A 13,209-nucleotide genomic window follows, 5' to 3' on the forward strand; every position below is an offset into this window, starting at 1 on the left:
GCTGTTTGCATGTAGTCAACACTTCAATTTTATAGGCCTGTGGAGCCAAAGATTACAAGACTTTTGAACTGCAGGCTGCCTTCTGTCTGGCTACACCCTCTGTCTCTGGAGCCCAAATCTTTTTTAACAACTCTACAAAAACAAGCAATTAGAGTAAGTTCTGTTGATCCTCTCCTTTCGACCTGGAGGTAATTACGTATTTTGAATCAACCAGCAAGGAAGCAAAATGACCATTACCAAAGCTCGGAGCTATTCAGGGAAGGATGGAGCTGTGCATCAAAGGGAACGATCAGGACTGACTTAAGTCCCTTAAAAATGTCCTGCTGTTGTTTCACAGGAAGCTACCTACAATGCTAGCCTAGATTTTTTAAGGAAAAAAAGAAATGCATAAATTAAAATCAAGAAAAATGGAAAGAAAAATCAGAGAAACATTTTAAGAGACTCAAAATACACCAGAGCCTCCACTGGTCTTTCTCTGGGCAACTGCACATCTGGTTTCTCCATTCATAAGAGCATGCACCTCTTCTTTTTTTCTTAAATCCCGCTATTAATGTACTTCATTTTATTAATAGCTTTGAAACTTTGTCTAGGTGATTTATGTTAAACTAAGAACATGATGGTCTTTTCAGTTACTCAAAATAAAATGATAAACACTTAACACAGGAAAATTCACGGCATTCCTTTCAAAATCTGACTTTTATATCTTATCTCTAATCTAAATTATTGCATACAATAATATGTAATAAGCAGAAGATCCTTAGAGAGAGGAAAGGAATTCTTTTCATTCCTGTCAACAAATATTTTGCTAGAAAAGTGTCAGTGGTCAACTCTGCACTGACCTAGGATCTTTTCAAACAAGTCTGTGGTTTTTCTATAAAGATTTTGCATGGATGTGCCAACTATACACTCCTTGAAATATAAACATCATAAATTACAGAAGAACTACCACTATCACCAGGAGAACAAGGAGTTCCCAATTAACTAATAGGTTGTGTTTCAAAACCTCATTTTTTAAGTACTTGGAATTCAGAATGCATTTTCCCATAGAAACATTGTTGTGACTATTCCATCCAAATGGGTCTGCCTAACAGCTCCTCATTCGTGCTCCTCCATGCCCTGCCCCTCTGACTGACTCATGCAGCTCCCTCCTCTTGGAAAGCCCTTTACCCCTCCTCTCCCTCACATCCAAAGCCAACTCATGTCCTTGATAACCAGCTCAAAGGCGTCTCCACCAAGATTCTCAACAGATGGAACCCATCACTGGATCCACTGAACTAAAGTGCTCTTCATGGCCCTTCTGTAGTAGACATTGTGGTTACTTCCACCCAACATCTTCTCTACCCTCTCCAACCTGTGGTAACAACCATTGGGTTTTGGTGAGATTGAGCCTACCCTTATTTCCTGGAGCAGGGTCTATGCCAATGAGAATAATTCCATCTCTCTTGACCTAGACATCGGTCCAGATAATTCAGGCCTCAACCAATAGGTATTTGGCATTTTCTTGGCCACATGGACTGGTTCAGTGGAGATCCAGTCAACACGAATCTTAGGACTTTTGACCAGTGGTTGTGGGAGGGGACATTCTCTTCCTCGGTTTGGAGATTACATAGCTCATGTTACTGTGGGCAGACATTTTGTTCCCATGAAGGAAGCCAACATGAAGTTGACACCCAGAACTGAACACAACTGGGGATTCATAGAAAAATGGAGCCAGAATTTTGATGGAGCAAGCTCCCTAAGCCTGACCTACCTCTGAACTGTCCAGTTACACAAGCCAATTAGTCCCTTTTATCATTCAAGCCACTTTGAGCTGGGTTTTGCTACTTCCATTGAAGGCATCTTACTGATACAGTCCTTATCTCTTTCCACCTTATATAATATTTTTCTGTACCAATTTTATATTCCCTATTGTACCTAATACCATATTGAAGATATCTTTGTATCTGCGCAAGGTGCCTAGCATATACATGTATATACATATATGTAACTGCTGGCTGAATTGAGCCAACTCAGTATTTCTCAAGTGAATGCCAGTTATGTGGGATATTAAAACATTTTATGGAGGGAAATATTTTTATCTTTAAATAGTATTGACAAGCACTGGATTTTAAAATCAGGGAAAATTTCTTTACTATAGTATTCCTTAACGTCTTCAATATACTGTGCTAATGTGGATTGTGACAAAAAGTGGGACTTAATATATAGCCTTTGTCAAACTTATCTGGCTCCTTGTCTCTTTCATACTGAGCATCTTGAAGAACTTAGTATTGCAAAGAACATATTGGGGAAAACACCATTATATGTCATATCGTCCCTAAACTATGCTAAGAACTCTAACTTGATGGGCTTTGAGAAATAGGAAGGAAGAGGAAAATGAAGTTTTCTCCTCAATTCCTGAAGTCAAGACCAGTCCAGAGAACTTGTCTTTGGCGTACCCCGTGCACCGCCGACACAGCTCCTCTGGGTCTTCTCCCCAGAAAAGCATCGCCTTCATGCTAACCTACACCCTGTAGCTGAGCTCACTAAGCTCTGCTCTTCCAATCAAAGTGTTCCCATCCTTTGCCCCTACCCACAATAAAAATCTCCTTTCCCTCCAAACACTCAAGACGTCCAGAGGAAAGCCATCTGACTGAACTGTGTCACCTTATGTTTTGCCAGCCAGTCCTTCAGATCTCCAATTCCTACAGGTATTATGCTTTTTAAATATTTCTATTAACACTATCCCCTCAAAAATATCTCCAGGTAGCATAGAATGTATGTCAGTTTTACAAACGGAAGTGTAGGGCAAATATTTTTTAACAGAGTGTTCATATTTAAATGAAACCGTTCTATGGAAGACCTTCGACATTTGCTATAGAAATAAGGGACATTTTGTTTATCAGGATCATTATCACCATCGTTAGTTTTAATAATAGTAATTTTTAATAACCACTGCCAGTTACCAGAGGCAAGGCGTGGGGAGTGGACAAAATAGCTGAAGGTGCTCAAAAGGTACAAACTTCCAGGTATAAGATACATAAGTCCTGGGGATGTAAGGTACAGCATGGTGACAATAGTTAACAATGCTGTGTTGTATATTTGAAAGTTGCTAAGAGAGTCAATCTTAAAAATTTTCATGGTAAGATAAAAAAATTATAACTATGTGTGACAATAGATGTTAACTAAATTTATTCCAGTAATCATTTCACAATACATGCGTATATCAAATCATTATGTTGTATACCTAAAACTAATACAACGTTACGTGTTAATTACATCTCAATAAAAAATAATAATAAGGGACCAGCCTGGTGGCATAGTGGTTAAGTTCGCGTGCTCCGCTTCAGCTGCCCGGGGTTCAAGGATTCCAATCCTAGGTATGGACCTACACGCCACTCATCAAGCCATGTTATGGCAGTGTCCCACATACGAAAAATAGAGGGAGATTGGCAACAGATGTTAGCTCAGTGACAATCTTCCTCACCAAAAAAAAAAAAAAAAAAAGGACTTGAGCCACCAAAAATAGGGATACATGTCATTCAAACACATGGAGATTAATAAATATAATTATTTTAAAAAATAGCAATTTTTATGCTATTCTTATCTAATAAGCATTGTTTTCATAATTACCCCAATCATAATTAGTAATATTTTCTTAGGAATATTCTGTCCCAAATAGTGTTCTAAGGCTGCTCTATTTCTACATCAGTTAGTTTTTGTTGCACAACAAACCATTCCAAAACTGAATGGCTTAAGCTCTTCATGACACAGGAGCCTTCTGACACACCAGGTCCAGTGCCGTCCTCGTAGACCTAATTCTATGGTCCCTGTCCCACAAGCTCAGCCCTCCTGTGTCCTAGGAGCTGCCTCAGATTCTAGCCATGCGTGGTGTACTCAGGCATGCCCCACTTAGTGCTGGCTTTGATTCTAGAAGCCATGCAGCCACCAGAGACTGCTCTGCCCCAGTGGACACGGGAGCAACAGTGAGGAACTTGGAAAACCCAGGCCAATGAGCACTTCCTTGTTAGATCATCATCCACGGTCAACGGCATAATATCGGAGAGTATCTCCTGGTGGATTTTTATGTACCAACATCTATTGAAAGTGATATGGAACGTTTTTCTCAAAACATTGATGTGATTAGAGCTAACACTGCAAAACATCCACTAACCCAGGAAGTCAAGGAGCAGGAAGGGATTTTCCCTGTTCCACTCGAAGGAAAATTCATCCCAAGAGGAAGAAGTAAAAAGATTCAGCAGATTGCATCTTGATTTTTAATTCTTTCGCTCCTGAGCACCATTAATCTAGCTTCCAAACTTGACCTCTATCCATTTAGAAATATGTTGCAGGTGCCATCTGGTCTTTTGAAGGTGTTTTTAGCTTTTGATCCCCTTTGCTGTGAGAGAGAGGTGAAACAGCTCCCTTAGAGCTGCTCTGTATTCCATGGTCCCAGCGTTGCACTCTTGACTTCCCCTTCGCTGATTACATTTCTTTGCCAAGGAGGACTTTTTGTCTTACAGCAACAGTTTCACCAGCTTTATGTCAGGCAACAGTATCAATAACACCATTTTGTGGAACAAAATTTATTAAAACTGCCTTAGATGGTAGCTAATCATTCAGACTATTTAAGCATGTAAAAATAGATGATCTCATAAATCACTGTAGTATATAAGACTTTTGATCCAGGTAGTAAATGTGGTATTTTAAACAAACAAATCAAAAAGGGAACAATCAGTGGCATATAGGACCCATGATTTATAATTTCTCTCAGTTCTTCTGGTCTGGGTCAACTTGACATGGACTGAAACATCTCAGATGGCCTCACTCCCGTTTGTGAGACCTCAGCCAGGAGAGCTGAGACGGTTGGGCTCTCTCCCCAGGGTTTCTCCTTCTCCAGGAAGTTAGGTTAGGCTTCTTCAGAAAGTAGTCTCCAGCTTCCTAGCAGCAAGAGAGCAAGCGCCAATGTGCAAGGACTTTTCTAATATCTGCTGTGTCCTGTTTGCTAATATCCCGTTGGGCCAAATAAGTCACATGGTTAAATTCAGATTCAAAGGGTAGAGAAATAAACTCCCCTGTTTGATGAGAGGAGTGGCAAAGTCACATTGCAAGGGAGCATTTGTGTCGAGACGAAATCAATGGTCACGGCCATCTTTGCAAACCATCTCCTTTATTCCCACTCTGGCCACAGTGTAAGGTGAGATGAGCGGCTCCAGCCAAACCCTGCACAAATTGCTAACCCAAACAACTGTGAGCACATAAATGATTGCCATCTAGGCCACTCAATTTTGGGAACATTGATTCTACTGCAAAGCTAACTGTAACAACTTCTGAATGCAAACGGTAGTAAAAGTTCCAAAATGTTCTCAGATTCCAAAACTCGTTTTGTTAAAAATTTTTTTTGTTTATTTTTTTCTGAGGAAGATTTACCCTGAGCTAACATCTGTGCCAATCTTCCTCTCTGTTGTATGTGGGCTGCGGCCACAGCACGGCCACCTATGAGTGGTGTACGTCTGTGCCTGGGAACCGAACCCCAGCAGCCAAAGCAGAGCACACTGAACTTAACCACTAGGCAACAGAGCCAGCCCCATCATCTTATTTTTTTATGCTGAAGCACTTTAAAGTAAATAAAGACATCATGTGACTTTTCTCCACAACTTCTATGAGGCAGGATAGAGAACAAAGTGTTGTTCACACATACCAGTCAAGTATAAATTAGGTACTCGAAGACTGGGGCATGCCTCTACACCCAACTCACCAACGAAGAAAAGGAAGAGGGTTTGATGGAAAAACAAACAAAAACAGAACACATGTTGGATTTAGAAACACTGTAGAAGAAACCACCAGGTGCCTTCATTCTTCATCTGACATCTTAAGGCCAAACTATAAGCAAGGCCTCTCCTTATGAAAGCTCTCGGGATTCATAGAACAGATTCAAGGCAAAGAAAAAGCAGGAAAATGAGAGAGGCTGGCAACTCTGCTCCCAGCTTGAATTTTAAAAAGAAGCATTTCCACTTCCCCCACCCATCATTACTCTGTGTTTCCAAACTAGTCCTTCATCAGAATGTAACAGAATAAGTGCTGATATAAAATTTTGGACACCTGGAGTTTAGTTTTGCCACTAACCAGTTGTTTGACCTCAGACAAGTCATTTGACCCCCCACCAGGTCTGTGCTTTCACAACTATTAATTGAAAAGGTCAGACTAAGTGACCTGCTTAAATGTTGCTCTTCTTGAAATTAAATGAAATAACTCACCCAAACATCACACTTCATATTGGCTAGCATGGTGGGCAAAAGCACAAACTTTGCTATCAAAAAGAACCAGTGTCAGAGCCGGCTCAGGACTGACCAGCTGTAGAATCTTGCACAGTGGTCTTGAATTCTCAGTTTCCTCATCTGTCAAATGACAACAATAATCGTCTCAGAGTCCGCTAATTATGAGATAATGCGTGTTGTCTGTTCGGCATGTCTGGCACATTAGGAAGTCCTCATGATCTATGTCTTCGTGTTGTTGACAAGAACCTGAACTACATCCGTTCCTCCTGTCTATGCTCTCACAAAACACACAAGTCAGGTCACATGGTCCAGAAAGGAAGCCTAAAGTTGCGCCCCTCACAGTTGCCTGTGCCTCATGGCTGCTTGCACGTCCCAGGGACAAAGCAGAAGTCGAACATCCAAAATCAACAGCACATTCTGGATGCGCCGCTCCCCCTGCTCAACCTGCTTTACTTCCCTTTTTCAAAACTCCTCATTTCAAGTCTGAGAAAGAAAAAGAGATTCAGGATCTGAGTTTAAAGGAAAGGAAAAAAGCAGGCTGCACAGACTAACTTTGGCTCTTTCCTCAATTTTTAGAGGAATTCCTAGCCCCAGTTGCCAGAGTCAAGAATGCCTTCCAGGCATCTGCCTGAAACAAGATACTCAGTTTAACCAGTAATTCTGGTCTCTCCATTTTCTCCCCATGTGTACAAGATAGCAAAGGAACAAATGAGGCCTAAAGGATCAAAATATTTCTATTCCTCACCTAAAAACAGCTTATCCATTCTCAAAATGAGAAGGAATTGAGAGTATCTTTAGGCAGGAAAATCTGTTATTCAATCTTTAAGGGTCTCCACTGTAGTTGCTAAAGATCATAACAAAACGACGATAACGATGTAGGGGGAAGGAGAAATCTCATCACCCTCCACCTTCATCTAAGCCAGGAGACCCAAGAAAGAATTCACAGGGAGGCAGGGCCAGGACAAGAAAAAGAATGAATGCCCACACACCAAATGAATAAATACTTAATCGTTATAAAAAGCAATGAACACATGGGTAAATATATTCTATCATCCTGCTTTCACAACTAATACCTTCTTAATAACAGGGAAGGCCAGGTTCCTATTCAGTATTCTTGGACTCTCCAGAGTTCCGCATTGAAACATGGTGACCTGGGAGAGCCCTCCTCTGACCCCTGCCCACCGCTTCTTCATCTCCCAGTTCCATCCAGCACCACTAGCAGCCTCAATGGCACAGATGGGGATAACCCAGCCCGTACAGCCAAGCAGTTCAAACCCTGCCTGACAGCTGCCCTGGGCAACCCCACAGGCCTGGAAGTGCACAGTAATCTGTCATCAGGAGGCCAAACCCAGGGCAGATGCCCACATGGGCACTGGAATCAGGCCAGGGGAGTTCATGGAGCCTGGACCTCCAGGACATGGTCTCAAAAGAGAGCATGAGCTTCACATGGGTATATCCCCTTGGCCTTTCAGACTCCTGCTCAGTATATCCCATGGAAGCCAGAACAGGACCCCTCAGGCATGGGGCTCGGGACAGGGGCACCTCTTGCTTTGGACTAAGGGTAGACCATAGCCTTCTCCTCAGAGTCTTCTCAGAGCTTAGACTCAGGGGTTGCTGGATATGGGAGATAGCCCCTCACTCCTTCCACAGACATATGGCCTCTAGAGAAGTTTCCTGCACTTCAACTTCTTTTAGGTAACACCTCCACTCCCACAACCTCCACCATAAATCACAAACAAATGTCAGGCAACCAGCTTCTTTCTAATGTCTCATTTCTGACATTATTCTTCAGGCTGAAACTGAAACCCAAGTTTCTCATTTTCTCCAAATTCAGAACGCTTGTCTTTTCTTGACATTTTATCCTGCCCTAGGGTGATTCTACTCATTCATCATCTATTTCATGCGATGTATGTATCTCACACACACGCAATGACCATCTTAAAGTTGTTACTTCTCCCTCACTTCCCATAAGAAATCTGGAGACAAATGCCCAGTTCCTTTTTTCAATTAATCGTTATTCATATCCAACTTTGCCTCTTTATTCCTGCGCCCTGATTATTTCCTAATCTGATTAGTATCCTTGTTCCTCATGCCTCCACCCCAGAGACTGGCAGCTGCCTTTGCCATCAGCCATTTTCTCTTCCTCATCCACTCCCCACCTGCTTTCTCTCTTTCACTCATGTGAAGTTCTCTCTTCTTTGTCCATTTCTCTCATACTTCTCTGTGCTTTTTTGGTATAATGCTCTCTGTTCTAAACAAGAACCATCTTCTCAACCAGGATTCAAGAGCCTTCCTCCCAGGCAGTGTGAATTGTCCCCAGGCCAAGGCAGAGGGAAAGCACTCGGGCAGGTTTATTGCCTTCAATCAGCCCTTGAATATCTTCTGCACTAAGAAAGAGTGCGATGAAAGAGTGCTAGTTCTAGAAAGAGTAGGGTGAAAAATAGGGTCAGCTTCATGGGTTTGCATCCTGTGCTTCATAGGCTATGCATTTAGTTTAATGTGCTGATGTCACCTTCTTAAAGTTCTTAATAATTTTATCTTTGAACTTTTTTTGTTCAGTGAAGTCCAATGGAGAATTGGGCATGTGGGTGAGGAGAAGAGATCCATACACTATGCCTGTCCACCATTTGTTGCCACCCCATTCACATAAAGCATTTGCAATGCCCCATGAGCACAGATTTCCTGTGGATCAATAATGTTTGGGAGTTCGGCTAGACTGAAAGCAAGTACAAGGTAAGTGTGTTACATCTACGACTGCAAAAGTGAGGGTGCTGGCCACACCCAGGGGCCACACTTTCCACTCCATCCAGAACTTGCTACAAATGCAGAAAGAAGGCAATGGTGTTCTGAGAAACTCAAACAACCAAGGAACCCTATCATACCTTTTGTTACTCCTCATACTTTCCTGCATTAGCCAACCACTTACCCTGAAAATGATGACATAACAAAAAGAGAAAGATGGGGCAACCCATAGTTCCTCTTCCTTTCAGTCCCTCCTTACAATCAGTAAGCCAAAGGTAGAGTGTTGGTAGATGTTGCATAGCAAGAAATAAAAACTGTTGAGTTCGTTTTGTGCAGCATTTCCTCTGTTCTGGTAGGAACAAAATATGAATATATGAACCAAAATGAAATGTATAATTTTGGTGATTCCACATACAGCTAAAATGCTCTTACATTCACATTTAAAACCGACATTGTACAATATAAAGATCAACAATAAAATTCATGATAATAATTTTAAATGTTATTGTCTCTTAGAATTGCGTTAGATGGCAAATTTAAAACACTACGACAAGTTGAGAGCGAAGCTGCAGAAGGAAGAAAAAGCTTTCTATTTTAGTGTCTTTAACCATATCTTTTTTCCTGCTATTTGAACAAGAGGCCTCACATTTTCTTTTTGGATCGGGCTATGCAAGTTATGTATGCATCCCTGGCGAACAATGAAAAGAAACTGAGTGAAACAGAGGCTGAGCTGGAAGGGGTCAGAGCTGGGCCAGAGCCCAGTGGGATGCAGACATTTGTCTAAATGCCCTCTTTGACACTAGAATCCCATCCTCAAACACCTCCAGTGGTGTCCTATCTCATTCAGAGTTAAAGCCAAAATTCTCACTATGGCTCTACCCCACTGACACCACCCTTGCCCGTCTCTCTGACCTCTTCTCCCACCACTTGCCAGCTCTCTCAGCTCCAGCCAGGCTATCCTACTTGCATTCTCCCACCTGCCAGGAATGCTCCCACCTCAGGGCCTTTGCACACGCCATCACCTTCCCTAAAATGCTTTGCCCCCCAAGTCCCTGGAGCACCCACTCCCTGACATCCTCAGGCATCTCATCAAATGTCACTGTACCAGAGAAGCCTTCCCTGACTACCTCCTGTAAACAAACAATACTTCAGTCACCTCACTTTATTTTCTTCCTTACCACTTCTCACCACTGGACCTATCATATATGCATGTATTTCTTTCTTTAAACTTTCAGTCTCCTCCACTAGAATGTAAGCTCCATGAGGGTAAAAACTTTGTTTTTTTCATTGCTTTCTACCCAAACTGAAACAGATAAATATTTGTTGAATGAATGAAGCTAATATACTTTCGAAAGTATGAAGTCCCTTGGATTGAGATAAGAAAGGCTTATTTAATAAGGAGGCATAAAGTTGGATGAGCTTCATATTACAAAATAATCTCTCACTTGGATCCACAAATGGTGCCTGATGTCCAAAGTCAGGAAGCATTCTGTTTAGGAAAAACCACCCACCCCAAGGCGCCAGGGAGCCTGGGGCTGGGAGAGGGGAAATGGACTCTGCTTTTAATGAGCTGTGCAGTCATAAGCAATAACTAGAACCTACTAAAGCCTCATGTCTCTTAGCTATCAAATGAACATGGGTTTAATAACACCTGTCCTCCTTATCTCACAGGTTTTTGTGTGTAATAAGTGAGATAGATAATAAATGTAAACATCTTTTTGCAAAGTTGAAATGGTAAAGAAATGCTAGCGAATGGCATTCGCCCTGCTAATTAAGGAAACAGTGGGATGAGAGGGGGCCTGGTGCAGGGGATGACAAGGCTTTGGGGCCATTTAGCCAAGACTGGTATTTAGAGAGCCTGGAATGAAAGAAGCAATGCAGAGCAGCACATGCCGGGTCCTTGTTGATCTTCCACAGGGCGACCCCCATACATCTCCCATTTGACATGAATGTCACTGAGCCCAATTAGAATTAGCCTTTCACATAACATTCAAATTCCTAGACTTCCGAGAACAGCCATATAAGGGAGGAACAGACAGTGCAGATAAGAGGAGAGGAATGGAGAGGCAAAAGGTTACAGAAAAAAATAGAGATTTTTACATTCCCCCACATAAAGGACAGGATGTTTCAACAAATCCTATAATTTGGAAAACATTTAACTAGAGAATATTTACGCTAGTTGTTGGGCCATTCTCTTTCCCGGCATTTCTGTGTGGAGTGGGTTTTCTTTTTTTCTATTCATTTGTTTTTGCTTCCAGACTTTATTTTCATTTGTTTGGTTTATTTGTTTTGTTTTTATTTATTTCCTTAATTTTTCATTTCCTTTTGTTGCACTCAGATCACAAGCTAATGTATTCTGAGCCCCACAGCTGCTCCTCCCGGTGTCCCCCAACTTCGTCGGCTTTGACACAAAGCAGAACTCTTCACGTCAAGGCTTTCGCCTCCGCAAGAACGTATTTTTAAAATTCATTTTCATGCTAACAATGCTCTTGCAAAGATGGTGAGACATAGAAAATCAAATTGTGCATGATTCTTAATCAGGAAACTGAAGCACTTTTTAAGGGTCCCCTTAGATGCTTTAAATGAACCTTTTTGGTAATTTCAGGGCTCCAGATAACCTAAGGAGAACATTTTTTTTAAATAAAAATAAAAATGCTTTGACACATACCAGAGAAGGGAGGTAGAAGTGGCTGTCAGAAGTGGGCACCCTGACAGCGCTCCTGACGAGGGAAACCCTGTACTCTATTTTTAAACCAACCTGTGTAATTTAGGAGAAAAGTCACCAAGTCTCTTGATAAAGCTTTTGGGGGCGGCTGGTGGAGAAGTTTCCAGTGCTGGAAATGGCAATGCCGCCCACACAGAGAAGGATGAGCCTTGAGATTCTGCCTTTTCACAGGACCCAAAAAAAAACCCAAAAGTGTGCACTTCCTGAGTAAAATGAAAGCAGCCTCTAAGAGAGAAAGCACCAAAGCCCCCAGATCTTCAAAAATTGGTGCAAACACCACCTTATTGGTGTTGGTAACAAGCAAGAGATGTCAGGGACATGGAGAAAACTTGGTAGTGGGTCATAAATAAATGTAGTTGTTTAGCATAATTCCAACAAGAAAGATGGAGCAAATGTGATGGAGTCAGAACAGCAGAACCTCCAATACTCCAATTATCTGGTCCTCAGAGAAATGGTGAGGATGGAGATTTGTCTCCACTGGGAAGACGCGAAATAATTTAGCAGAGGGATTATGGAATCCCACCTCCCAACTTTCTAGTTGAGTGTGTAATCTTAGGTATTTAACCTCTTTGAACCTAAGTTTTCCTCATCTATAAAATGGGACTGATGACATTGTAATTTGCAGGGTTGCTATTAGGATTAAATAACAACACAGAGCAAGTGGCACTTAACAAAACCACAGTGAAAGGCATACCCTAAGCATCTGCCAGACCTCACGTTTATTGAAAGGGCTTTTAGTATGAAGAACCAGAAGGGGTTTTCTGGGGGGCACCATACTTATTCTTCTTGACAATCAAATAAATGGCCCAGCTGCCTTCTTCAGCTTCTGTTTAGACCAATGCCTGGTCTTGACTTAAGATCTAACTAAGATCAGTGAGTACCCACTCCACTCCCATCACAACGCCCACTCACCACCCCCACCACCATCCTCACACACACACACACACACACACATACACACTCCCCAGGCCACAGCCAATAGCACACGCTGTGCCAGTGCCTGGCCCTGGCAACCCACCCTGACATGGGGCCCCAAAGGGCAGTTGTTTGACTGAATGGAACCTCTTATTAAAAATTAATTTCTGTCAAACCCTATTACACATGAACACAGCCTCATTGTGATCGCTACTGTGATTTCTGGAAACAAACATAGGCCCTACTGTTGCCAAAAGCAAGGGGCAGTTTAGGACAATTCTGAGTCTTGCTCTCTGAACTGGAGACACAGCCAGCAGATTCCCTGTGGCTCACAAAGGCATTTGTCCCCTGGGGACTGCAATGTGCCCCACCCTCCTCCTCCCGCTCCTCCCTGCCCCACACCCACTCCCCGACTCCTTGGGGCATATGTGTGGAGATTAGAAAGTATGATCCTTAATACAAAGAGACAGAGAGACAGACAGAAACACACACACACACACACCCCTAATCCAGATTCTACCATATCTAAGGGAGTGTATTTCCCCTTTGAGAGCTTAAGTTCCCTCCTGTATA

General features: G+C 42.2%; 1 pseudogene; it reads left to right on the forward strand.

The window, feature by feature from the left end:
- The first annotated feature begins 3,879 nt into the window (after positions 1-3,879).
- On the forward strand, positions 3,880-4,250 carry LOC138921158 (small ribosomal subunit protein bS6m pseudogene; annotated as a pseudogene).
- The last annotated feature ends 8,959 nt before the right edge of the window (positions 4,251-13,209 follow it).

The sequence above is a fragment of the Equus caballus genome, chromosome 28 (genome assembly GCF_041296265.1).
Source record: "Equus caballus isolate H_3958 breed thoroughbred chromosome 28, TB-T2T, whole genome shotgun sequence".
NCBI lineage: Eukaryota > Metazoa > Chordata > Mammalia > Perissodactyla > Equidae > Equus > Equus caballus.